The 26,780-nt window shown below is 38.2% G+C and overlaps 1 long non-coding RNA gene across 1 annotated transcript; it reads right to left on the bottom strand.

The window, feature by feature from the left end:
* Positions 1-1,860: 1,860 nt before the first annotated feature.
* LOC130919996 (uncharacterized) lies at positions 1,861-21,618 on the bottom strand. Its single transcript, XR_009064065.1, has 3 exons — positions 21,029-21,618; positions 19,952-19,995; positions 1,861-3,005 (listed from the first exon to the last, which is right to left on the bottom strand). It is a non-coding gene; the product is annotated as an uncharacterized LOC130919996 (long non-coding RNA).
* Between the last annotated feature and the right edge of the window lie 5,162 nt (positions 21,619-26,780).

Below are 26,780 nucleotides of genomic sequence, written 5' to 3'. Positions count from 1 at the left end.
GCCACTACTATTTCAGCCAATCAAATGTGACGAATTCAAATTGTCCCACCTACTTGTTATATATTGGCTACCCACTGTAGTATGCACGTCTATTGAACAAAAAAGCTTTAACGGATCCAGGAAGTGAAGCAGGCTTTGCCAGAGTCTCACACAGACAAAGTAGAAAGACAGCGACAGATTGCACGGGTGCAGCAACTATAAAGTGTTTTAGCTCGTTTTTGCCTGTTTCGAGTGTGTCAGCGTTTTTTTGCTGTCCGCATATGGCGTGACTGATGTCACATTTGTCACACAACGGCTTCGCTCGCGAGCAGTGCAATTTATTTGTGTTGAAACATTATTTATTCGTTCTCATAGTTCTAAAAAATGTAATTTGTTTACTTAGATTCTTTGAGCAACCATCTTTCACATGTACAGTTTGGCAAATAAGTATTTGTTCAACCACTAATTGTGCAAGTTCTCCCACTTGAAAATATTAGAGAGGCCTGTAATTGTCAACATGGGTAAACCTCAACCATGAGAGACAGAACATGGAAAAAAAAACAAAACAAAAAAAACAGAAAATCACATTGTTTGATTTTTAAAGAATTTATTTGCAAATCATGGTGGAAAATAAGTATTTGGTCAATATCAAAAGTTCATCTCAATACTTTGTTATGTACCCTTTGTTGTCAATAACGGAGGCCAAATGTTTTCTGTAACTCTTCACAAGCTTTTCACACACTGTTGCTGGTATAGTGGCCCATTCCTCCATTCAGATCTCCTCTAGAGCAGTGATGTTTTGGGGCTGTCGTTGGGTGACACGGACTTTCAACTCCTTCCACAGATTTTCTATGGGGTTGAGATCTGGAGACTGGCTAGGCCACTCCAGGACCTTCAAATGCTTCATACGAAGCCACTCCTTTGTTGCTCTGGCTGTGTGTTTGGGATCATTGTCATGCTGAAAGACCCAGCCAAGTCTCATCTTCAATGCCCTTGCCGATGGAAGGAGATTTTCACTCAAAATCTCTCGATACATGGCCCCATTCATTCTTTCCTTTACACAGATCAGTCGTCCTGGTCCCTTTGCAGAAAAACAGCCCCAAAGCATGATGTTTCCACCCCCATGCTTCACAGTGGGTATGGTGTTCTTCGGCTGCAATTCAGTATTCTTTCTCCTCCAAACACGAGAACCTGTGTTTCTACCAAAAAGTTCTATTTTGGTTTCATCTGACCATAACACATTCTCCCAGTCCTATTCTGGATCATCCAAATGCTCTCAGCGAACTACAGATGGGCCTGGCAGTGCAGGATTTGAGTCCCTGGCGGCGCATTGTGTTACTGATTGTAGCCTTTGTTACTGTGGTCCCAGCTCTCTGTAGGTCATTCACTAGGTCCCCCCGTGTGATTCTGGGATTTTTGCTCACCGTTCTTGTTATCATTTTGACGCCACGGGGTGAGATCTTGCATGGAGCCACAGATCGAGGGAGATTATCAGTGTTCTTGTATGTCTTCTATTTTCTAATTGCTCCCACAGTTGATTTCTTTACACCAAACGTTTTAACCTATTGCAGATTCAGTCTTCCCAGCCTGGTGCAGGGTCTACAATTTTGTGCTTCGACAGCTCTTTGGTCTTGGCCATAGTGGAGTTTGGAGTGTGACTGACTGAGATTGTGGACAGGTGTCTTTTATACCGATAATGAGTTAAAACAGGTGCCATTAATACAGGTAACGAGTGGAGCCTCGTTAGAAGTAGTTAGACCTCTTTGACAGCCAGAAATCTTGCTTGTATGTAGGTGACCAAATACTTATTTTCCAGTCTAATTTGGAAAAAAAAAAATCTTTAAAAATCAAACTATGTGATTATCGGTTTTTTTTCCACATTCTGTCTCTCATGGTTGAGGTTTACCCATGTTGACAATTACAGGCCTCTCTAATCTTCTCAAGTAGAAGAACTTGCACAATTGGTGGTTGACTAAATACTTATTTGCCCCACTGTATATAATAATACTTGCTCCCTCCTCCCTTTAAAAAAATCTGCAAAAAAGTGACTTGTGTGAAAGACCCTGGCGGAAAAATGCTGTTACAGTTCTGACGATTTTTAAGGAATGTCAAAGAGGAAAGATTCTAAAATTCTATCAGAAAAAAACTCAGGGCTTGTGTGGAACCAGATGAAGTCGGTTTGTGCAAGGGAAATTCCAAATTGTGGCTATCAGTAATAAAAAAAAAAAAAAAAAAAAATCATGTGATTAAAATACTTGGACTGCAAGTTCCAGACTACTGTACACCTCATTAAGAGCATAGACTGAGAGTTTTTCAAGATTTTTAAGGCCGTTGAAAATGACAGTGGGGTTGCCGTGTCTGTATGGCTGCAGGGCCTGATGTCATCTGAATGTGTGGGCAGGAAAGTCTTGGGGGAAAAAAAGGGTCACATTGGGAACGGGTCATGAGATGGTGACACGAGAAGGAAGAAGCAGACAGGCCCGAGATCTTGCTCCTTTCTTTTTCATCTCTCAATGAAGGAAGCGACTGATGCAGGTGTCCATGGATGATGCAGCGAGACGAATAAAAAATGATTCTGCTTTCTGACCTCTGCCACTCCTTTTTTGCCTCCTCTCAGTTTCACCCAATGAATTAGTGCAGCTGCACCACTCCTAAATGGGTGCCGCTCTTTTTTCCTGCAAGTGTATGTGACCCGACATGAATTCTCTCTTTGTGCTCTCCCCCTTCAGCTCCCTCCTCCTGGTTTCTTGCCTCCTTTTTGGAGGTGGGGGGGCAAGAGAGCGACTTGGGTTGCAATGGTGTTCGAACTGGTGATGCGGTGGCCGTGGTAGCGATGGAGGAGGCAGCCGGAGAGAGGGGTGGAGGTTGCTGAAGGGATGGGGGGCGGCAGAGAACTTGTTGGATTACATTCCAGTGCAGCTGTGGAGGCTGGTGCAGGCCAGAGCGGGATCATCATTGCATTGCAAGGGCATCATGAATGGACTATTGTTTGGAAAGGCCCGCATCTATTTGCCGTTAACTTCATTCTGACGGGAACAGAACAACAAGCGGATGAAGAGGGACATTTAGAAATGTTTGGGGGTGTAAGAGAGTATGAGGTCAAAATTGATGCATCGTTCATTATTTGCATTTCATTTAGAAATCAAGAAGCACTAATTTCATCATTAGTAGGGGTATAAATGAACATTTTATTGACAATAAAATATTATCAATTCGTTGGACAATGATACCATATTTGCCGATACTACATAGTCTGCCATGATTCAATTCGATTCAAGCGCCTTCAATGCATTTAATATAAAATATAAACAATTCTATACATTTCAGCTAATGTAATAAAAAATACAACACAATGTTGATATTTTTGACAATTTTCATGCTGAAACATTTCAGACTTTGAAATGAAAACTAACAAAATGGATTTTCTAGAAGATGATGTTGACTGATGTTTTGCATTTTGATCGATTTTGATTGCACTGCAATTAACCAATCGAAAAATCAATCCAGATCAATGTGTCGTTTTGCCCCCACTAATTATTATGGACTATTAATCTGTTTATCTTCACATTTTAAGACACAAATTAAGGCAAAACAAGTCAGGTCAAGACAATTTTTACAATTTTTTATAAACCATCAAAATGGTCCCATAGAACTTCACAGACAAATAGCTATTGTATTATCAAACTGTAAACATTAAACACTAAGGAAATAATGAATAGTTAACTCTTTATATAGCACTCATGTAAAGAGTGTAAAATTATTCATTCATTCACTCATTTTCCATGCCGCTTTTCCTCACGAGGGTCGCGGAGATGCTGGACCCTATCCCAGCTAACTACGGGCAGTAGGCAGGGTACACCCTGAACTGGTTGCCAGCCAATCACAGGGCACAAGGAGACGTACAACCATTCACGCACACACTCATACCTACGGTCAATTTAGAGTGTTCAATCAGCCTACCATGCATGTTTTTGGGATGTGGGAGGAAACCGGAGTTCCCGGAGGAAACCCACGCAGCCACGGGGAGAACATGCAAACTCCACACAGGAAGACCAAAGCCCGGGATTGAACCCTTGATTTCAGAACTGTGAGGCAGACGTGCTAACCACTCAGCCACCGTGCCGACTGTAAACTTAAAAACTTAATGTGGACCATAATCAGAGTGCAATTTTACTGACTTTGTTTTATTAACATTTTATTGATTCATAATTTTATCTATCCATAAAAATGTATAAACATAATGATGGCCTATAAAGCATTGATCAAATAAATAAATATTGGATATAAAAAAAATCTACTATTGAATGCAGTTAATGCAATCAAATGTTTCCTGTACTTTACTCAGTAAAGGCAACCATTTTATCATTAGAAAATGTTTGTCTCAATTTACTCACAAATTTACCTTATCAATTTAATTGAACTGCAATGACATGCGAGTAACAAAGTTTGCATATATCAATCTGTAGCAGGAAACAAGGAAATGCATCGCTACAGATACCCGTTAATAAATTTCATTTTCTTATTACTATGACTAGTTGAGGATTTTTGTTGTTGTTGAAAATAAAAATGAATCGGAAATTATGTATGATGCATAAATTACGTAGTGATGTAAGAAAATAGGTCGTCCATTTTCCTGTGACTCACATACGAGAGTGATGGCGAAAAGCAGAATGTGATGATGAAGATGGGGATGATAACGACACACATGCACACAAAGGCGCCTTTGACAGCAATTTTATGACGTTTGTGCCCTGCGGCCAAGCATGCCAGCACGCTTAATAGTCATGCATGTACGTCCATTTGGTTTTCGACCCTTTCAGTAAAATCACTTGATAATAGGGGTTTGTATGTGCCATGTGCATTGACTATTAATTAGCACTTTAATAAGACTGCGTGATAGCAACCATGCCCCCTGCTTGCCAAGAAGTGATTTCACATTTTGCTACTTTGTGAGCTCTAATTGTAGCGTTACAGAGTTCTTTAGATCTCGAACCCAAGGTTTAATATCCAAGAGCTATTTACTGTAGTTCTTATTTGGCATAATTTAATGTACAGTAGTAGGAAAAACTATTTGCGTGCAAACTTTTGATAATAATCATGAAGATGCACAAACCAAAAACAACAACAACAACAACAACTATCGGGAATATCCGTGACACTGTAAAATGCTGGCATACAGTGGTATGAAAAAATACCTGAACCTTTTAGAATTTCTCACATTTTTGCATAAAATCACCATCAAATGTGATCTGATCTTTGTCAAAATCACACAGGTGAAAAAACAGTGTCTGCTTTAACTAAAACCACGCAAAGATTCGTAGGTTTTCATATTTTAATGAGGATAGTATGCAAACAATGACAGAATGGGGAAAAAATAAGTGAACCATCACATTTAATATTTTGTGCCCCCCCCCCCCCCCCCCATTTGGCAGCAATAACGTCAACCAGACTTCCTGTGGCTGCAGATCAGTCTGGCACATCAATCAGGGCTAATCTTGGCCCATTCATCTCTAAAAAAAAAAAAACTGCTGTAGTTCAGTCAGATTCCTGGGATGTCTGGCATGAATCGCTGTCTAGGTCATGCCACAGCATCTCAATGGGGTTCAAGTCTGGACTTTGACTTGGCCACTCCAGAACATGTATTTTGTTCTTCTGAAACTATTCTTAGGTTGATTTTCTACTGTATTTTGGATCTTTGTCTAGTTGTAGCATCCATCCTCTTTTTAACTTCAACTGTCTGACAGACGGCCTCAGGTTTTCCTGCAAAACATTCTGATAAACCTTTGAATTCATTCTTCCATTATTGATTGCAAGTTGCCCAGGTCCTGAGGTAGCAAAACAGCCCCAAATCATGATGTTCCCTCCACCATGCTTCACGGTGGGGATGAGGTGTTGATGTTGGTGAGCTGTTCCATTTTTCCTCCACACATGACGTTGTGTGTTACTCCCAAACAATTCAACTTTGGTTCCATCAGTCCACAAAATATTTTGCCAAAACTTCTGTGGTGTGTCCAAGTGCCTTTTTGCAAACATTAAACGGGCAACAATGTTTTTTTTTTTTTTTTTTTTTTTTTTTTTTTTGACAGCAGTGGCTTCCTCCGTGGAGTGCTCCCATGAACATCATTCTTGGCCATAGTTTTACATATAGTTGATGGTTGCACATAGATATTGGATTGTGCCAGTGATTTCTGTGAGTCTTTAAGAGACACACTAGGGTTCTTTTTTTACCTCTGAGTATTCTGCGCTGAACTCTTGGCATCATCTTTGTCTTCATTTGTAGACAACTTCTCTGACTGTCAATTGATGAACATCCATAGTTTTAGAGATGGTTTTGTATCCTTTCCCAGCTTTATACAAATCAACAATCCTTGATCGCAGAGGGTTCACTTACTTATTTTTCCCCTTATAGTAATCGTTTGCATGCTATCTTCATTAAAATATGAAAACATATAAATGTTTGTTTGGTTTTAGTTAAAGCAGACAGTTTTTTCATCTATGTGATTTTGACAAAAATCAGATAACATTTGATGGAGATTTTATGCAGAAATGAGAGAAATTCTAAAAGGTTCAGATATTTTTTCATACCACTGTATGCCAGCATTTTACAGTGTCACAGATATTCCCGATAGTTGTTGTTGTTGTTTCTGGTTTGTGCATCCTCATGATTATTATCAAAAGTTTGCAAGCAAATAGTTTAGCAGCAGATGAGTCAAGACCAACCCCTCAAGTCAAAGCCTCTTTGAAATAAGGTTAACTTCAGTCAGCATCCAATTAACCAATTCGCCTGCTTTTGCATATGAGAGGTTGCAGACAGATGACATATTTTTGAGACGATGGTCATTTATTCGAATATGTTGTTACAGGTAACACTAGGAGAGATGTGAAGAGCTGGCATGACTAGAAAGTCGACTAAAATTACTTATGTTTATGCTGCTGCAGTTGTCTGTGGTTCTTTAGTCAACATCACCATTGCTGCTTGTGTACTCCAAACACAAGCTTCTATAATTATTAGCTGTTAAATATTTGTGCTGTAACGTCATACTGCCATATGAGATATTTCAAGTTATTCTCCATGTTTTTCTATTGGTCTCAGGGCTGCGATTTATACTGTTTTTTCATTTTATCTGAATTAGTATTTTCTTTTTAGTTATATATATATTTTTTAATACCTTCTTAATAAAACTCCTTATCTTCAAGATCACGTGCTAGCAAAATAAGATGATTTGAATTTACCAATTGAAATGCTAGTCATGTCCCACTCACTGTTTCATTGAAATACAGATAAATAAAAAAATCCCATGAGGTAAATTGATTTTTCTTTTCGGTCATTTAATCACAATTTCCCTGTGGTACATTTCATGTATAATGCACATCGAACTAATTGAGCAGTTAATATGTCTTAGCCATCATGATCATCACTGATGAATAAAAAAAAAAAAGTCAAATGCAAAATAAATTTTAAAAAAAAGTCTTCTAATTTATCTATTCAGTTATCTTCTGAATGCATCTTGTTAGTCATTCATCTTATGCATGTAACACTGAAAATTCATAAATAAAAATACATTTTAAAAAAAAGTCGAAGGACTGGCGTTAAAGGAGAACATTTAGTTAGTCTGTCTGAGAAAAAATAAAGAGAAAAAAAAGGGAAAAGAGCCCGAGGCTGCTGAAGAAAAGACATCCTCATGAAAGACGCTGTTGTCTGAACAGAGGGAAGACATGAAAGGCGGCGTGACAAAGAGACAGATGAGATATTTGTGAAAATTTGTGACAGCCCTTCTTATATCTGTTATATTATTCTTCTTTGTTCTAGACAGATTCTCCAGTAATTTATTTATAGATTTAAAAAATGTGGCAATATACATTGCAACGACGTCTGCCTACACTTCAGGGACAGAAGGGTGAGATTCAATGAGGAGTCATATCTCAGGCTTAACTTTGCATGTTATGTGTAAAAAAAAGTTTCAATTGTGTATGTAAAAGGCTTTCATTTGTGAGTGAATTAAAAAAAAAAAAAAAACATTGTGTGAAAAAAAGCCTTTCACTAGTGCATGAATTAAAAAAAAAAAAAAAAAACGTATATTGGGGGGGGGGGGCACTCGTGTCACCCCTATGGGTGCCCTAAGCTGAAAAGTCAAATGGTTGCCCCACCCAACCCCAATACCAAGTTCCAAAAAACAACCTTTATTTATTTTATTACTGTGTTTAATAGGGGTGTAACGGTACACAAAAATCACGGTTCGGTACATACCTCGGTTTTGAGGTCATGGTTCAGTTCTTTTTTGGTACAGTAAGACACCAAAATGCAAAATATAAATGCTTTCAACAATAGGAACATTAGCCTATACAAAGCTAGAATTCTGCTCAAAAAGTAGCAGGTATTTAGAAATAATAATCCAACAACAATTTGCCTTTCTGACCCCGCATATTGGTCAGCTTTCTTTCTGAAAGAAAGAAGAAAAAAGAAGTCCTGTGCTAAAGAGAAAAGCAATCCCAATGACAATGATTTTAACATGTATTTTACAAATGAAATGCCTCAATGAAACATTTTTTTTTTCTTATGAAGGGGTTTCAAAAGCTTTATTGGTGCATTTTCTCAAGTTAAAGCGCCACACAGAAATTAAATTTAATTGTGTAAGCAGGATCTGTGTATTATTCTTATTATTTTATTAAAGGGGTTTTAGCTCATTTCAATTTATTTTATTTAAATGGGCTATTATTTATTTTATTATGTGTTTATATTTTACAAATGTGATGTAGTATTCATTTATTAGTATATTATATGTTGTATAGCTTTTGTTCCTATGTGAATATTAGTTCAACTTGTTTTGTTGTGGTAGGAGGGTTTTGTATTGAACACGGGGCCATGTTGGTTATTATTATAGCAGAGAAGACAGCAGTAAATCAACAAAGACAAGTCAACTGTGCCCCGATCTACCACTCAAGAGATCTGATGGACTCAAAAAGTGGGTTACGATTGCACCGTATTTTTACACGAGTGACTTCCAGTCTGCCCGATCCTAGCTAGTAGTATTGACGCAGGAGGGCCACGTCTCGTGTCAAATAATAAACTCTGCCGTTTTTTTCGTGTACGTCGCGTTGAGCCGCTTCTGGGATTCGTCTAACACACGGCCGCACTGCGACTGATGTGCATTGGCTGATTGACTTTCACACCAGCGTTTCACTGCGTTCTTGCGGCATCCACGTTGTCGCGCCGTTGACGTTTCTGGGTTATATACTGTCCTACCATGTTGGTCCTCATTAGAGTAGAGAAGACGGAGTAAATATAATCTACACAAAGAAACTGTAACCCGATCGACTCAAAGCCTCGAAAAGTAAGGGTTACATTACGTCAGAAACTCATTCGGTACACCTCCATTTGGAACCGAGCACCCCATACCGAAACGGTTCAATACAAATACATGTACCGTTACACCCTTAGTGTTTAATAATAATCACTGCACAAAACACATCACTGCACTGTAATATTGTTTTGGACGCTGGTATTTGCAATGATATTTGAATCCATCACTCACCACACAGGTTGAGAGAAAACTGATTTGCAGCCAAATTAGAAAGAGCACATTATTTTAAAAATTATCACAATTGGCTTTTAGTTCATAGATGACATTTTTCCATCCAAGTATGAAATATTCAATTGTGTCAGCACTAAACACATCTTTGCATACAGTTGCAAACGAATTCACTCTTCCTTCTTTGATCCTCTTTGTCACTCAGAATGCCTTGCAGTGGCATTTTCTACAAAGTTATTGATAAGTACAAGTTTGTTGTCCTTATTAGTTGCGAATTATTTCCCAATTTGATAGTATTGGAGATGTGTGCTCACCACCTCATAACGTATTGAATTTTATTTAGTACATACTCAAAGTGAAAGAAAAATAACGACTAACCAGACTCCTGATTTGCAAGTTTAGGTCTTTTCACAAATAATCACCTAAGACCATTTTTTCTAGGTTTTTTAGGAAACAAAATTGAACCATTTGATGAATTTTTGACATTTACGAACAATTGTTTTTTTTGTTTTTGTTTTGTAAAAAAAATATTTAGATAATTGTTTTAAGAGGGTAACATTTTTAACATATCAGGGCTTTGTTAGCAATACAGTTCTTAAACATAATTAATTATTGTCATTCCAAGTGAGATAAAGCTGGCTTAGAAACTGCAGCAATGTATACACAATGCATAGGCTTCTTAAAATGAAGACAGACTTGTGTTGTGGTGCCTTCAAGACCTCTTCGTGGGCCAATGCACCGAGTATTCCCTGCTTATACGGTGCGGCAAACCCTGACTCGTGTGTATGAAAGCATTTCAGTAAAGTGTGTGACGGTTAATCCTGAATTATGCCCCTGTTGACCCCTCATAAAAATGAATGCGAGAGGTGGTCTTAAGTGGTTGAGAAGCGTTTTGGGACCAGAATCAAAATAGCCGTAATGGAGTTTTGTGCTCAAATCACAATACAAAAAAAGGCCTCCAATTACAACTGCAGCGTGAAGTGCAATGTGCAAGTCAAATCTCTGATTTCCAGTTTTCCAACATGATTCTGATGGGAATTGATTCCAATATTAGCACTTTGATTATTAGGGATCATTGAGCTAACAGCTAAGTTACATGGGTAAAAACATCAATTCTTAAGACACTGTACTGAGTTTACTAATGATGACCAAACTGTAACATATTACTTTAAAATGTCTGCTGTTCAACTCATTGTCTGTCGTTTAAGAATATTCTTTCATTCGATGTGGACGGAAAAGAAAAAATGACGAGAGATTTTAACGAAAGATTGTGAGGATTGTGGATAAAGAACCTCGACTAGCATCCAAACAAGTTCAAGCTGTCCTGCAGTCTGAGGGTGCAACAGTGTCAACCCGTACCATCTGTCGCCGTCTGAATGAAAAGGGACTCTATGGTAGGATACCCAGGAAAACCCCACTTCTGACCCAGAGACATAAAAAAGTCAGGCTGGAGTTTGCCAGAGAAAGCCAAAAAACGTTTTGGAAAAATGTTCTCTGGTCAGATGAGGCAAAAGTAGAGCTTCTTGGGAGAAGGAATCAAAATAGAGTTTACAGGAGAAAAAACAAGGCCTTCAAAAAAAAGAACACGGTCCCCACTGTCAAACATGGCGGAGGTTCCCTGGTGTTTTGGGGTTGCTTTGCTTCCTCTGGAACTGGACTGCTTGGCTGTGTGCATGGCATTATGAAGTCTGAAGACAACCAACAAATTTTGCAGCATAATGTAGGGCCCAGTGTGAGAAAGCTGGGTCTCCCTCAGAGGTCATGGGTCTTCCAGCAGAACAATGACCCAAAACACACTTCAAAAAGTGCTAGAAAATGGTTTGAGAGAAAACACTGCAGACTTCTAAAGTGGCCAGCAATGAGTCCAGATCTAAATCCCATAGAACACCTGTGAAGAGACCTGAAAATTGCAGTTTGGAGAAGGCACCCTTCAAATCTCAGAGACCTGGAGTAGTTGGCCAAAGAAGAATGGTCTAAAATTCCAGCAGAGCATTGTAAGAAACCAACTGATGGATATTGGAAGTGGTTGTTTGCAGTTATTTCGTCTAAAGGCTGTCCTACCAAGTATTAGACTGAGGGTGCCAATACTTTTGTCCGCCTATTTTTGGAGTTTTGTGTAAAATGACAATGATTTAATTTTTTTTTTTTTAATTCTCTTTCGTGGCTTTTCATTGCAAGCAAAATAAATGAAGATTTTACTACCAAAGCATTTGTAATTGCAATCATTCTCTGGGAGAAATCGAGCATTATCTGACAGAATTGCAGGGGTGCCAAGACTTTTGGCCGGCAGTGTAAGCATTTCCTCCCTACTTAAAGGAATTGGATGTCAGTCCTTATCAATGGCAGTGAATGAGTTAGTCATTATAATTAAAGAGAAGCCTTTACGTTTTCATTTTAAAAATAATTTCACATAGAACTATGTACAACTGAGTGGTGCATCTCAAACATACTGTACCATGTCGTCTCAAGCATGTTATTTGCCCATTTCTATGGCTATTGACAGATGGGCACTGATGTAGTTTGAGTACAACCAAGAAAATGACAATTGAGTAGTAATTGGACAAAAATTAATGAATTTCCAACAAAACCTGCAGGTTTCATCAGAATTATTTGTGGTTTACACTACAGTCTTTAATGGTTTTTAAAAATAGCAAAAAGACTGAAGAGCACACTTATCTAAAGCAGGAAATGCGATGTCATTTTAATAGCATAAAAAAGCATGCTCAGCATGTGACCCTCTAATACCAATTAAAGTGTTGGTATCTTAACACAATGTACTACTTTACTGATAATTGCTGTGAACAATTAACATGTCAACTTCTTTAATGCATTTGTTGTAATTTTACAAGTAAGACAATAACTGTTTATCGCTGCTTACAGTGTATTCTCTTGTACGACAATAAACTAAATTCCCTGGTGCGTCAGTCATTCATTTTTATTGCAAACTGAGTAAAAGTCACAATTTCATTAAAAAATGCTGATTAAAAGACTATTGTTCCATGACTTTGCTGTTTCTTTATATTGACCTAAAAATTAAGTTTGGTGTCTCAGAGTAGTTGGGGAATCACGTTTTTCGTATTTGACAGATATTCCATTTTACAAACCAAGTCTCCCCACAACTTAAGGTCTTCAGTTTGTACGATCAGTCTTGTTTGTGTAAAGCAAGATGAAAAATGACAATGACAGCTTGTGGTTTTGTGCTACTCTTTCCAAATTAATGAAAGATTTGTCAGCTTTTTTGTGTATTTTAAAGACACATACTGTACTGTATTTCTAAACCAGAATAAATGACCAAATAGTGTTATCTACTATGACATCACAACCCATTTTAAGCCTGTAAAAGATGAGGAAATACAGTGTCCTCTGCACAGTAGTCATAGGCAGTGGGATGTCAAAATTAGACATTCGGTTTCATGACTGACTGAAAAGCAGTTTCCATAAAATCCATGAGAATTGAATGAATCCGTTGCCGTGGTTACGTAGCTTTGAAAAAAAGAATTCAAAATTTTTGTCATATTTGCGTGAAAAAAAGTGAGGTGATACAAACGAACCTCTACCTACTCACCTACTTTCCATAAACTTAGCACTCACCCTGAAATAATGTATCATACTCCAAAACCTATGATTTTCTGCTATTCAAGTCATCTGAAAAATCTGCCTGCGAGCAAGCAATTCTTAATATACTGTGATGTAACAGCAGGGCTGATTTACAAAACACCACACCTACACTGAGGTTCTCCACCCCTGATTTGGTAGCAAGATTCAGCGACGATCCTGGGATATTTTTAAGTGATGGCTGAATGAGATTCAGACAGTACCCCTATAATAAAAGGTAGGCAGAGCAACAGTGTTTCACTGATTAGCTTTAGCTGACAGCATTAACTCCTGCTTCCATAAACACAAATGTTTAAGGTATGACACTTTTCTCATGATCACTTGAACCCCACTCTGTCAGTGATGATGGGTCTTCCGGCACAATGCACAGCAAGACACAAGGAGTGACTCCATAAACACATATCAAGGTTCTGGAGTGGCCTTGCCAGTCTCCAGACCTAAACCCAATCGAAAACCTGTGGATGGAGTTGAAAGTGAAGTGTTGGCGATCGACAGCCCTCAAATATTACAGCGCTAGAGAAGATCTGTGCAGAATACCAAATAAGTGTGTGTAAATCTTGTCAAGAACTACAGTAGCTGTTTGACCTGTCATTGCCAAACAAGGCTATATTGCAATCGATTAAAAGTAAGTTTTGCTGGCTGACAAATACTTATTGGTCACCCATTTTCACAAATAAATTGTATAAAAATCATTAGGGCTGTCAAAATTATCATGTTAACGGGCGGTAATTAATTTTTTAAATTAATCACGTTAAAATATTTGACGCATTTAACGCACATGCCCCGCTCAAACAGATTACAGTAGAATGACAGCACAGTGTAATGTCCACTTGTTACTTGTGTTTTTTGGAGTTTTGTCGCCCTCTGCTGGCGCTTGGGTGCGACTGATTTTATGGGTTTCAGCACCACATGAGCATTGTGTAATTATTGACATCAACAATGGCGAGCTACTAGTTTGTTTTTTGATTGAAAATTTTTACAAATTTCATTAAAACGAAAACATTAAGAGGGGTTTTAATATAAAATTTATACAACTTGTACTAACATTTATCTTTTAAAAACTACAACTCTTTCTATCCATGGATCGCTTTAACAATGTTAATGCCATCTTGTTGATTTATTGTTATAATAAACAAATACAGTACTTATGTATGTTGAATGTATATATCAGTCTTGTGTCTTATCTTTCCATTCCAACAATAATTTACAGAAAAATATGGCATATTTTATAAATTGATTGAATTGCGATTAATTAAGATTAATTAATTTTTAAGCTGTAATTAACTCGATTAAAAATTTAAATCGTTTGACAGCCCTAAAAATCATACAATGTGATTTCCTGGATTTTATTATTACATTCTGTCTCACACGTTTGATGTGTAACTATAATGAAATTTACAAATCGCTCATCCTTTTGGTGAACTTTCTGGTGAATTTTTAAGTTAGCCAATGTGAGTGCACACACACACACACACACACACACACACACACACACCAACACAGCTCCCCCCTCCCACACACACACACACACACACACACACACACACACACACACACACAAAAACAAGAATTTTTAAGGTGCGTATAGTTACCGTTTTATATAGATATACATACAGTGAGGAGCAAAAGTATTTGCACCCCTTGTGATTTTGCAAGTTCACCCACTTAGAAAATACTACTTGGTACAGGTCTGAAACTTCAATCATAGATGCATTTCCACTCATGGAGACATAATCAAAGAAATAAAGAAATCACATTGTATGATTTTAAAAATAATTTTTTTGTAATTACTGGTGTTCATAAGTACTGTATTTGTACCCCTGAGAAAATCAGTGCTAATATTTAGTGCAGAAGCCTTTGTTTGCAATTACAGAGGTCCAACGCTTTCTGCAGTTCTTCACCAAGTTTTCGCATATGGAAACAGGGATTTTGTCCCATTCCTCCGCACAAATCTTCTCTAGATCTGTCAGGTTTCGGGGCTGTCGTTGAGAAACATGAAGTTTCAGCTCCATCCAAGTTTTTTTCTATTGGATTGAGGTCTGGAGACAGGGTAGGCCACTCCACAACCTTGATATGCTTTTTACGCAGCCACTCCTTGGTCAGCTTGGCTGTGTGTTTCCGATCATTGTCATGTTGGAAGATCCACTCATCTTCAGGTCTCTGACTGAGGGAACGAGGTTGTGGCTCAAAATCTGACAATACATTCCACCATTCATCCTCTGTTTTATATAGTAAGGTGGTCCTGTCCCCTTTGCAGAAAACAGCCCCAAAGCATGAGGTTTCCACCCCCATACTTCACAGTGGGGGTGGTGTTCTTGGGATTGTACGCTTTTGCTTCCAAACACTACGAGTAAAGTATGCACCAAAAAGTTCTACTTTTGTCTCATGTGACCACACGACTTTCTCCTATGACTCCTCTGCATCATTCAGATGTTTCCTGACAAACATCAGACGGGCCTTCACATGTACTGGCTTCAACAGGGGAACCTTCTGGACAATGCATGATTTTAAACCATTGCACCGTAGTGTTCTGCTGACAGTAGCCTTTAAAACTGTGCATCCAACTCTTATGAGGTCATTGATCAGCTCCTGCTGTGTAGTTCTAAGCTGAGCCCTCACTTTTCTCATAATGAGTGATGCTCCACGAGGAGAGATTTTTCATGGAGCCCGAGTCCGAGGTAGATCTAACAATTGCTGCAACTGTTGATTTATTCCCACCAGGCTACTTTCCAATTGTCCCATAGCCTTTTCCAGCTTTGTGGAGCTCAACAATTTTTTCTCTGGTGTCTTTCGAAAACTCTCAGGTCTTGCCCATGGTAGCAGTTGGATTATGACCGACTGTGGGTGCATAGGTGACAATAATGAGCTTAAACGGGTGGTGGGTGGGTGGTTACTCATGTGGTAAAGGTGGATTTTTATTAAAGCAGACTGATAACTCTATATATCTCATAATTATTGCTGATTCTCAGAGGTACAAATCCCTATGAACCCCAGTAAATTACAAATAAATTGTTTTTAAAATCATACAATGTGATTTCTGGATTTTTTTTTCCAGATTATGTCTCTATGAGTGGAAATGCATCTATGATTGAAATTTTAGACCTCTACCTATTTTTTTTTCAGTGGGTGAACTTGAGAAGTCGCAAGGGGTGCAAATACTTCTGCTCCTCACTGTATATATATCGGACCATGGGTCTCTGTGACTTCAGCTACCAGACTGACAACTCCAGGCTAACCAACCGAACATCGTGGTGGTGGTGGACAGAGAGCAGAAGAGAGTGACGGTAACAGATGTGGCAATGCAAGTTGACGACACCAACATCAGGAAGAAGGAAGACGAGAAAGTGGAGAAGTACCATGAGAAGTTGGAGCGGATGTGGAAGGTGAAAGCTAGCGTGGTTCCAGTGGTAGTGGGAGCCCTCGGGGTAGTAACCCCCAAACTGTAAGATGGCTCCAGCAGATCCCAGGAGCAACATGTGAAGCCTCCGTCCAGGAGAGTGCAGTCCTGGGACCAGCTAAGATACTGCGCAGAACCCTGAAATTCCCAGGCCTCCAGTAGAAGACCTGAGCTTGAGGATGACACAGATACCCCCCCACGAGGGCGAGGGGGACGTATAAATAGTACGGTATATACGCATACGTATCAGTGTGATCTGACAATATACTGTATATCGTTGTGTTTAACAAATGAAAGTGGAAGGATAACAAGTTGGCCCTTATATCCTTCAATTTTTCTGAAAGCGGCCCTTGAAGAGGAAGGTATGGACACTCCTGGACTCGAGAAATAGGTGAGACGTGCACTACAATTCTGATGCAAGGAGTTAAAGAAAAACGTTACATTAGGGTAAACATTATGTTGTGTTATGGGCTTTCAGCTGTATTTTACAGCACTGTGCCAAAAGTCATCGTTTGTTTGTTTTAATCATGATATAAAAATATTTTACACAACACCACACAATGCAAACAAAACTGCGTAAACTAAGAATTTAGGTTTTTTTGTACTCTTTGCAACTTATCAGGATACTCTGTTAAATGGAGGCTAGAGTTCCAGTGGTGACATTACGATTCTGAGGGGGCGTTGAAGGCTTCGTTGATACAAAAGCGCAGCGTTTTCCTAAACTTAAGGTCAGGACCCAAAATTGGCCACGGGTCACTTTTTATTGGGTTGCCGATGGCCAAGTGCTGGAAGCTTCTTTGTAGCACATTAATTAGGCAAAAATCAGTAGCAAAAGGCTAGTTTGTGTTCATGAATGTATGTTGTTAAGGTTATTTATCATGTATTTACAGTACATGTCAAAAGTTATTGCAACAGAAATATTTATGTTCATAAGTCTGGATCATTCACTGCCAGTTCAAATGATTTGAAGTTGAACTATACACATCTATGGCAGCAAATGAGTTAAGTGGCTAAGTGCTATAAAAGAGCACCTTCGGGCTTAAAGTCAAATGTACTTTTTAAAGGCACATGTGACCACATCACAAACTGCTTTGTCGCAATGGTTATTGATGGCTTTGGCCAATTGCATCCGTGTCACGATCAATCTTGTTTCTGAAAGGGTGAGTAAAGCCTTACATTTTTTGGCGGGGGTGGATGAAGAGTGAGAATATGCCGACACATTCATAGAAAAAAATGTGTATTTTTAATTTTTTTTCTGGATTTATGCAAACTAATATTTTAATTTGTTTACAAATACTGTGAATGTATTACAACAGTGATTCTCAAAGTCTGGTTCAAAAGTATGAGCGCTCCTTCTAGTGGTATGTAAATGAATCACTGCCCAAGTACAGTTCAGTTACATTTAACTTTTAAACTAATTCCATTTAATTACTATGAAGTGTTTGTTTTATGGTATTTACTTAGGTATAATAGTTACGTATACACCTTTAATGTGCAATACATTTGAAACATTGTAAATACAGTCGTCCTAAAATGCTGAGGTTTTTACTTTATATTGTACTTTTTACTTGTAATTTTGTATAATTCACATTTTCTATTAAAATTCTTTATTATTCTCTTTAATTAGATTTTTTTAAATTAATACAATAAATATTATATATATATATATATATATATATATATATATAGGCTGTCAAAATGATCGTGTTAACGGGCGGTAATTAATTTTTAAATTAATCACGTTAAAATATTTGACCCATTTAACGCACATGCTCCGCTCAAACAGATTTAAATGACAGCACAGTGTAATGTCCACTTGCTACTTGTGTTTTTTTCGCCCTCTGCTGGTGCTTGGGTGTGACTGATTTTATGGGTTTAAGCACCATGAGCATTGTATAATTATTGACATCAACAATGGCGGGCTACTAGTTTATATTTTGATTGAAAATTTTACAAATTTTATTAAAACGAAAATATTAAGAGGGGTTTTAATATAAAACTTCTATAACTTGTACTAACATTTATCTTTTAAGAACTACAAGTCTTTCTATAAATGGATCGCTTTAACAGAATGTTAATAATGTTAATGCCATCTTGTTGATCTATTGTTATAATAAACAAATACGGTACTTATGTACCATATCTTGAATGTATATATCCGTCTTGTGTCTTATCTTTCCATTCCAACAATAATTTACAGAAAAATATGGCATATTTTATAAATCGTTTGAATTGCGATTAATTACGATTAATTAATTTTTAAGCTGTAATTAACTCGATTAAAAATTTTAATCGTTTGACAGCCCTAAAAATCATACAATGTGATTTCCTGGATTTTATTATTACGTTCTGTCTCTCACGTTTGATGTTTAACTATAATGAAATTTACAAACATTTATCTTTTAAGAACTACAAGTCTCTCTGTTCATGGATCGCTTTAACAGAATGTTAATAATGTTAATGCCATCTTGTTGATCTATTGTTATAATAAACAAATACGGTACTTATGTACCGTATGTTGAATGTATACATCCGTCTTGTGTCTTATCTTTCCATTTCAACAATAATTTACAGAATAATGTGGCATATTTTATAGATGGTTTGAATTACGATTAATTACGATTAATTTTAATTTTAAAGCTGTAATTAACTCGATTAAAAATGTTAATTGTTTGACAGCCGTAATATATACTTATATATAGAATATGGCGGAAAACACTCAGGCGACTTGAAGTTCCGTTCGGAGACTCCCAATTTCCAAAATTGTCTTATATGCATGGGTGATACATCATTGGAAAGCTAAACATCTGTATTTTCTGAAGCAAGAAAACTTTTGAACAGGAGGGCATTTAAAAAATTGTTTTTAAACCCCTAAACCCTAACTCGAGGTGAGAGCATGAGGGAGCATAATAAAGGTACCATGATTTTAACGAGATATTATCGCGTACCTACCTTGTTTCGATCCGAAAACTCCGTGTAGCATGTCTCACCGGGCGTCAAGACACAGCTGGGAATGGCCACTGCTGGACTTTTGGGGGATTTTATGGGTGAAACACGGTAATATAACAAGGGTCGCAATGCAGAAATCATAGACATCAAGGAATGGTCGAGATTTTCTTTTTCAAATATTTACACTTTTAAACGTTCTTCTTCCCAAATTTTCTTTGTTTGGATTGATTATTCATCATCTAAAATATCAGGGGAAATGCGACAGTAACAAAAAAAAAAAAAAAATACAATTTAGCGATAGTTATGAGATTGATATCCGTGACCTGTTTACAGACACTGTTTTTCATTGTGACGTAATTTGTTGAAAAGTTTAAAATATGCAAGTGAATAATTTTATTAAGTTGTTTTTTTCAACTATTAGACATCAATTAAAGATTCTAAGCTAAAACTGATAGACATTTCGAATATTATAATTACTTACCTTCTTTTTATGGCTGGGTCGAAACAAAAGCGGTTGCGCAGTGTCTGCAGGGTAAAACGGACCAATTAAAAATAGTTTGGGGGCTTAATGCACCATGAAACTACTATGGCAGCATATAGACATGTTGTTCTATCAAACACAACAGTTTTTTTGGCTTAAAATACAGCAGTTTATTCTAAAGAGTGGTGCAAGAGCAAAAACTGCTTTTTCATCCTTGTCTGTGGTTTCCGCCATATATTCGTTTTTTTATTTTGGATTTTACTTTGCCTTTGGTGTGGGATAATCTTAGTATAGGATTAGAATAACTTCTTGATCATTTGTGGTCAATATTTACGCAAAATATGCCCCTATGTTTTAATGTTGGTTGGTCATCACTTTGGGGGTTGTATGCTTGATATAAAGACTATGAGCACTACTTTAGTGCAACATAGAAGTTATATTACTATTCCTTTTGAACATTATTTATTCTTTATCATTCATTTTTCGGTCAAAAAATGTGCTGAGAAAAAAAAATAAAGTTGTTGTGGACTTATAATACATGTATTGGATCTTGTGTGCATTGCTTTTTTTTCTTTTCCTAAAAGAGGTCGAATGATGGCCTTTGGGATTTAGTTTTTTTTTTTGTACACTACTGAAAACAAGATAATATTGTAGTTGCTGTATATTTAAATCGATTTGTTCATGTCAGCAGTTTAAATCTAAACATGAGCTCATCATACATAAAAAGGCGGACCTAAAAGACAGGCTGACTGGCAGACAGACAGAACAAGTTTGCCCCGTGGTGCTTCCCAGGCCAGTCGGGCTCAGCAGAGTCGTGCACGCTCTCACACATACAAAGCTCTTCTGTTTCCCCCGCGAGCTGCCTTGCAGCCCAGCGGCACACAACAGCTCATTATGGAATCAAAGACACCCCCCACCATCAACCCGTGCTTCCCAGTGCCTAAATAGTGTCCCCTGCCGAGTACCGGCACTGTCACCAGCTCTGGCCGCACAGCCCCGGGCCGCCACCAGCCAGTGAGGCCACAAAAGCCAGCAGATATACACACACAAAAGCACACAAATAGATGAAGACAGCACCTTATTAGGTAGACCGCTCGTCAGCCATTAGCAGCCCTCAAAGAGGCCTCAGAGGTCAGCCAGCTGCTTTCCTTCACAGAGTTTGTGGAGCATTTCAGTGATCCGTATCAGTGGACAGCAGAAGAGTGAAGGGACGCCATGACAGGGAAAGCTGCTAGGCGGACATGAGAAGTAACCTTAAAACACGATTGTGGATAACATGCGAAAGACGAAGGTGGTAACCTCATCTGAACATGTGACAGATTGCCAGAGGACATAATGAGATGAAACTGAGCAGCAGTGGGAGGTCAATTAGAGCATCATTCTTAATTATGCTCAGCTGGAAATCTGCCTTCAACAAGCTGTGCTATTTAGGGAAAAAAAAGAAGAAATCTGGACATGTGAGCTACATTGCGACTGAGCAGGACTTTTACTCCCAAATCAGAAATGTCAAATATTAAACCTGTTCAATGTTGTGTGTTTGTATTAAGTGTCTTAAAACACAAGTCATTCTCAGCCAATTTGCAACCACAATGTAGTTTACAGATAAACCAGGGGTGTCCAAACTACAGCCCGTGGGCCAACTGCAGTCCACCGCCCATACGCAGAGTTTAAGGGGGGGCCAGGGGAGATGCCCCCCGCCCAGTGCTCGAAAAGTGTCATTGTATGTAATTGACATATATAAATAAATAAATAAATACATACAGTATATATATATGTAATATATGATTTTAATATTAAAAATTAAGAGTTTTCTGGTAAAATGTTGTCTAGAAAAGTTGTAAAGCGACAAAACAAAAAACTAAAATGAATGAAATGAACAAAAAAATAAAACATTTGATAATGGATCAAAATTATTTTTCGAACAGCTCATGTGACTACCACCCTAGACGGTCATTTGCTTTGCTTAGCTAAAACCACCTGTGGACCGAAGAGGCAAGATGGATATACGTAATTTTTTCAAACCTATGCTTTCAAAAGCGACAACAACTGCTGAGCAAGAACCAAGGATTGAAAATGTGGACCATGAAACGACAGAATGGTGAGCGGAGTTTCAATATGCCCCACCAAAGACGCTAATTGTACAATAGAGCAACCACCGGCGGGTGTACCATATTCAATGGATTATTATCTTGGCGAAAATTATTTGCTTTCCTAAGCACCCTGATTTAGGATTCCCCTAAAAAAATGATGGGAAACAAAAAAACGCTCATTTTCAACTTATTATTATATACCCTACCCACCGACGTCACAAAACCACGTGCTCGCTGTATGGTTCCGCCCACTTGTCCGTCATTTTGTCTCTGTATTAGCATTGGTTTCAATTGATCGAGGAATTTAAAATGCATTTCATGGAAGACCCGGTGCTTTCTGATGCCGTAAACTCACTGGATGTGTTGCATAAAAGGCGTTATGTGGAAAAGCTTCGTTCTATACAGTCGCCAGATCCATATTTGATGCCTAAATCGATGATTTTTGACCGGCTGCCTTCGCCGTCTCTGCCTGACCCTGATATTTACAACTATCTTGTCCACACAAAATCAGACTATTCTCACGAAAGTTTGAAAAACTTTAAGAGCTTGGAGGCTTATAAATGCTATGTTGCTGGTTGGGTGAAACAGGTCCTCGTACACGAAAATTCGGCAGGAATCTTGTGCTCGGAAGGTGAGTTACGAAATTTTCAATTCAAAATCTTTTGTTCTTGCTAACATCCACTGTCAAGTCTAATGTATTTCATGTCATTTGTCAATGGAGCTAGGGCTTTTAATGTTTATATGGATTAGCGATAGCACTCTCACTACATACATACGTGTATGTTGTCGGCGATTAGCCTAGCAATGATCTTAATTGTGGTTGTCAGCCCAAAACCCTCTAAATATATATTAAATGCATCTTACCAGATATAAAATGACTACTACATAATCTGTGGTAATCGTTTGGAGCCCAGTTTTCTCGTCGAATTGCAGCAGCCCATCTCGCTCTCTCCTCTCCGTGTCTCTCGGAATCCGGTAGAACTTCAAGTCTCTCCGTCTATCTTCTCTGTTATTGCAACCGACCGCCACACACGCCTTCACCATTTTGATTATTAATGTTAACGAGCAGAAAAACACGCCGTAAATAGGAGGAATGTACGTAGCCGTAACAGGTCAACACGATGTGTTGACGGACAAGTGGGCGGCACCAGTCAGGAGAGCGGAGTTGTGACGTCACGTGGGTAGGGTCTATAAATATGCTTGAAAGTTAATTTTATCGCTGACACTGCGTTTCGGGGTCATCAACATGTTGTGCCCCACCTGCCCCAAAAGTCAAACTCCACTTAAGCCACTGCCCACTTTTTATTAGCCCGCAGCAAATTATGAAAATATCATTGAACATAGCCCGCATAAGAAACTCAGCCAGTGTTGTTTTCGGCAGTCATTTTAATTTTCGTCTGAGTCTTTTGGACCAAAATACTTATTTGTCTTAATCATATTTTAGTCATTTCAAAATGCGTTCATCTTCGTCTAGTTTTAGTCAACGAAAACTCAGACAAATTTCGTCGAGTTTTAGTCTTTGGTCAATTCTAAAAATTTCTTCATCTATATACTTAAACAGTTTTAGTCCATGAATAAATAAATGAATAAAAAGTTTCTAACAATTTCGAATAACTCCACAGACGAGCGCATAACTTTAGAGTCTACAAGGATGTCAGCATTTTCATGATGATAATACACAAACAGTACATTATTTGCAATTAATTAAACTCACCTGACATCACAAACTGTACGTAAAAGGCTTTCCAAGATTTTAAGAAGACACAGAGTCACCGCGCTAAATGCTAATGCTAACGTGAACGCTATGCTAACGCTGCAAGTTAATTTAGTGTGTGATGATCACTCAGCACAGACCTTTAAAGGCTAAATCAACATGGCATATCCAGCCAAGATAAGAAAGCAAAACTTACCAAGCAGCACCTGACACATGTTTCACAAAAGGAGCCTGGAATGGGCACAGGCTCACTCACCGGCCGGTGTGCAAGCGTGTGTGTGAGGCAGGGTGTCGGGGGGAGGCGGGGTGTCGGGGGGAGGCGCAGCACGTCAGATGAGTGACACGACCAAACACTGCTAAATGTGTGCTAACTACACATACAATAAGAAAACATCACACATTGTGAATTCATGACGGAAACTATGGCAAATTTTCATCTCGTTCTCGTGTCGTCAGACGACTACTGGCATCTGACGACAACTGGTATCCATTTTGTTATGTTTTAGTATCCCACGACACGTTTTCAGCGCGTCATCGTCATGAAAAAAAAAAGTTTGTTGACGCAATATTTTCTTTGTTGGCATTGTTGACGAAAACAACGCTGAATTCTGCCTACATTTTGTTGCACTTCTCAGTTTTAACATAAAATAGAGCTAGTCACTTAAACAGTTCCTCTCCATTAGCTCAAGGGTCAAAACCTGACATTTTGAAATCAACATTGGAAACTGTCTATAATTTTTTTGTTTTACATAAACAAACTTCAAGTGATTGCTGCAAGCCCTCCAAGTCAAAATGGATTGGATGCTTGCTAACTAACTAACTAACTAACTAACTAACTAACTAACTAACTAACTAACAGCAGAGCTTTTTATAGTTTTTCATCTTTGTCATTTTCTGCAGTTTGGATGCTATGTGGCACCATCCTGCCTCTAACAGTTCAGTCTTGGTACTACGACTAATATTGTGACGTGAATTATTTGAGGACATTTTGTCTGGTGAGCCCGGATTGTACTGTTTGTCTTTGTTTTGGTTACAGTTTTATATAGCTAAATCACATTGAATTGTGTTTTTAAAATAGGAATTAATTTGTTAGGCAGGCATTGATTTGTAAAGTAGTCATCCAAAAAATGTACTCAACTACAAGTAAAAAAGTATCCAGTGAAAAGAACACTCAAGTAATTAGTAACATTGTGAGTAACTGCTGACGATGTTAGATTTTTTTTTTCTTTTAAACATTGGTATTTCTCAGCACGAAGTTATCTATATGAACTGTTTTTATCAGGGGTGCACATAAGTGGTCCGCATGTGCGCATACGTACTGGACGTAGACAAACGCGCTGGCCCTCAACGGCTTCCATACGCTTTTGCGTACCGATGGCTGACCACTGTATTTGCGGTGGACACGAGAACATAACTTCTCAAAATGTCGAAGAGGCAGGCCCTACTGAGTAATTATTTTGTGTTCCCCCACCCCCGTCAAAAGACAGACAGACGACAGAGACGTCACCGGAGCAACCGGGAAAAAAAGGACTTTTGCTGAAAAGTGGCTGCAGGTGGTACCATGGCTAGAAGTAAATGATGCTCGCACGGAAATGCGGTACAAAATGTGCCGTGAGAATCCCAATGTCGCTGATAAGAGCAGCGCATTTTATGTAGGGTCAAAGAATTTCAGCCAACCAAACTTTGAAAAGCACGAAAAAAACAGAGAGCATGTGACAATTAAGCAAACTATCGATGTCAGACAGGACCCCACTCGCCCTATGGACAAGTAGCAGAATAAAAGTAATGAAAACAGCGCCATGCACTGACAAACATGTTTTTGTTCGCATTTTACAAAGCTAAACATGCACGTTCAATGAGGTCTTATGAGGAGGACATCCCACTTTTACAAAGGCTTGCAGTTAATGTGGGAGCCGCATAATGCCCTTTATTTTGGATTGGTGCTTTATGTTTATTTCTTTACATTTCACTTTAAAGTAATGGCAATTTTGTTGTTCCAGTTGATGTTATTCAAGCATTAATTGTTAATGTAATTAATTAAAGTTAATTGGCTCTAAGTAAAGCTTGTCATAATTTTATCACATCAGGTGGGTTGGCTCTCAAGCTCAATGAGGACCAAGTCACATCTCCACGTCCTCCTCTGAGAACCTGGGCAAAAACAATATGTGCACCCCTGGTTATTATTATCTTGTTTTATAACCTATTACATAACCACATTAAGTTGACGAAATACAAAAAAACGATTGAAATCAGGAGAGAGAATCTACATCTACAGAAAAAAAACATTATTCATCCAAAGAGCATGAGTGCCCTCTGTTGGAGAAAACATATTTCCTGTTATAAAACTAAAATGATTATATCTCTGGGTTTCTGTGGTAAACCGGTGCCAAATAAAAACTGGGAGAGAAATAGGCGCATTCGGGTCATGATGACGGCAGCGATCTAAGTCAAATACTTCATTTTTCTTATGGTGCTTTAAAGACACCATGTGATTGAACAGGCCAGTGTAATTATAGATCATGTGGTTATGTTGCAACGTCTCATTGGTTAAACTGGTAGAGCCACGTTTGGCGTCTCTGGCAAAAAACAAAAACTAAAATCTAATACGTAGAATAAAGAGGGAAAATGAGTGAAACGACATTGTGAGTAAATGCTTTTTTTCTCAGCACAAACGTATGTAGATGAACTGTTGTTATAATGATACTGTAAAATAACCCATTACAGAAATACAAAAAACAAAACAAAATCATTGAATTCCGGCAAGAGAAAAAAAAGAAATGAAGCATTATTCGTCCAAAGGGCATGACTGCCCTCCAGTGGAGAAACTAGTTACTAATTTGAATAGTGAGTACTGTAGTTCCTTCGTAGTTAATATTATGAAATTAAAAGGATCATATCTCCGGGTTTCCGTGATCAAATAAAAACTGGGAGAGAGATTAAAATCCGTGCTTTTGAGTCATGTTGACGGCAGCATCAAATCCTTCTTCTTTTTTTACGGTGCTTTAAAGACACCACGTGATTGAAC

The sequence above is a fragment of the Corythoichthys intestinalis genome, chromosome 8 (assembly GCF_030265065.1).
Source record: "Corythoichthys intestinalis isolate RoL2023-P3 chromosome 8, ASM3026506v1, whole genome shotgun sequence".
NCBI lineage: Eukaryota > Metazoa > Chordata > Actinopteri > Syngnathiformes > Syngnathidae > Corythoichthys > Corythoichthys intestinalis.
Note: the sequence above shows the minus strand (reverse complement) of the source record. Positions and strands in the feature narration are given on the sequence as shown.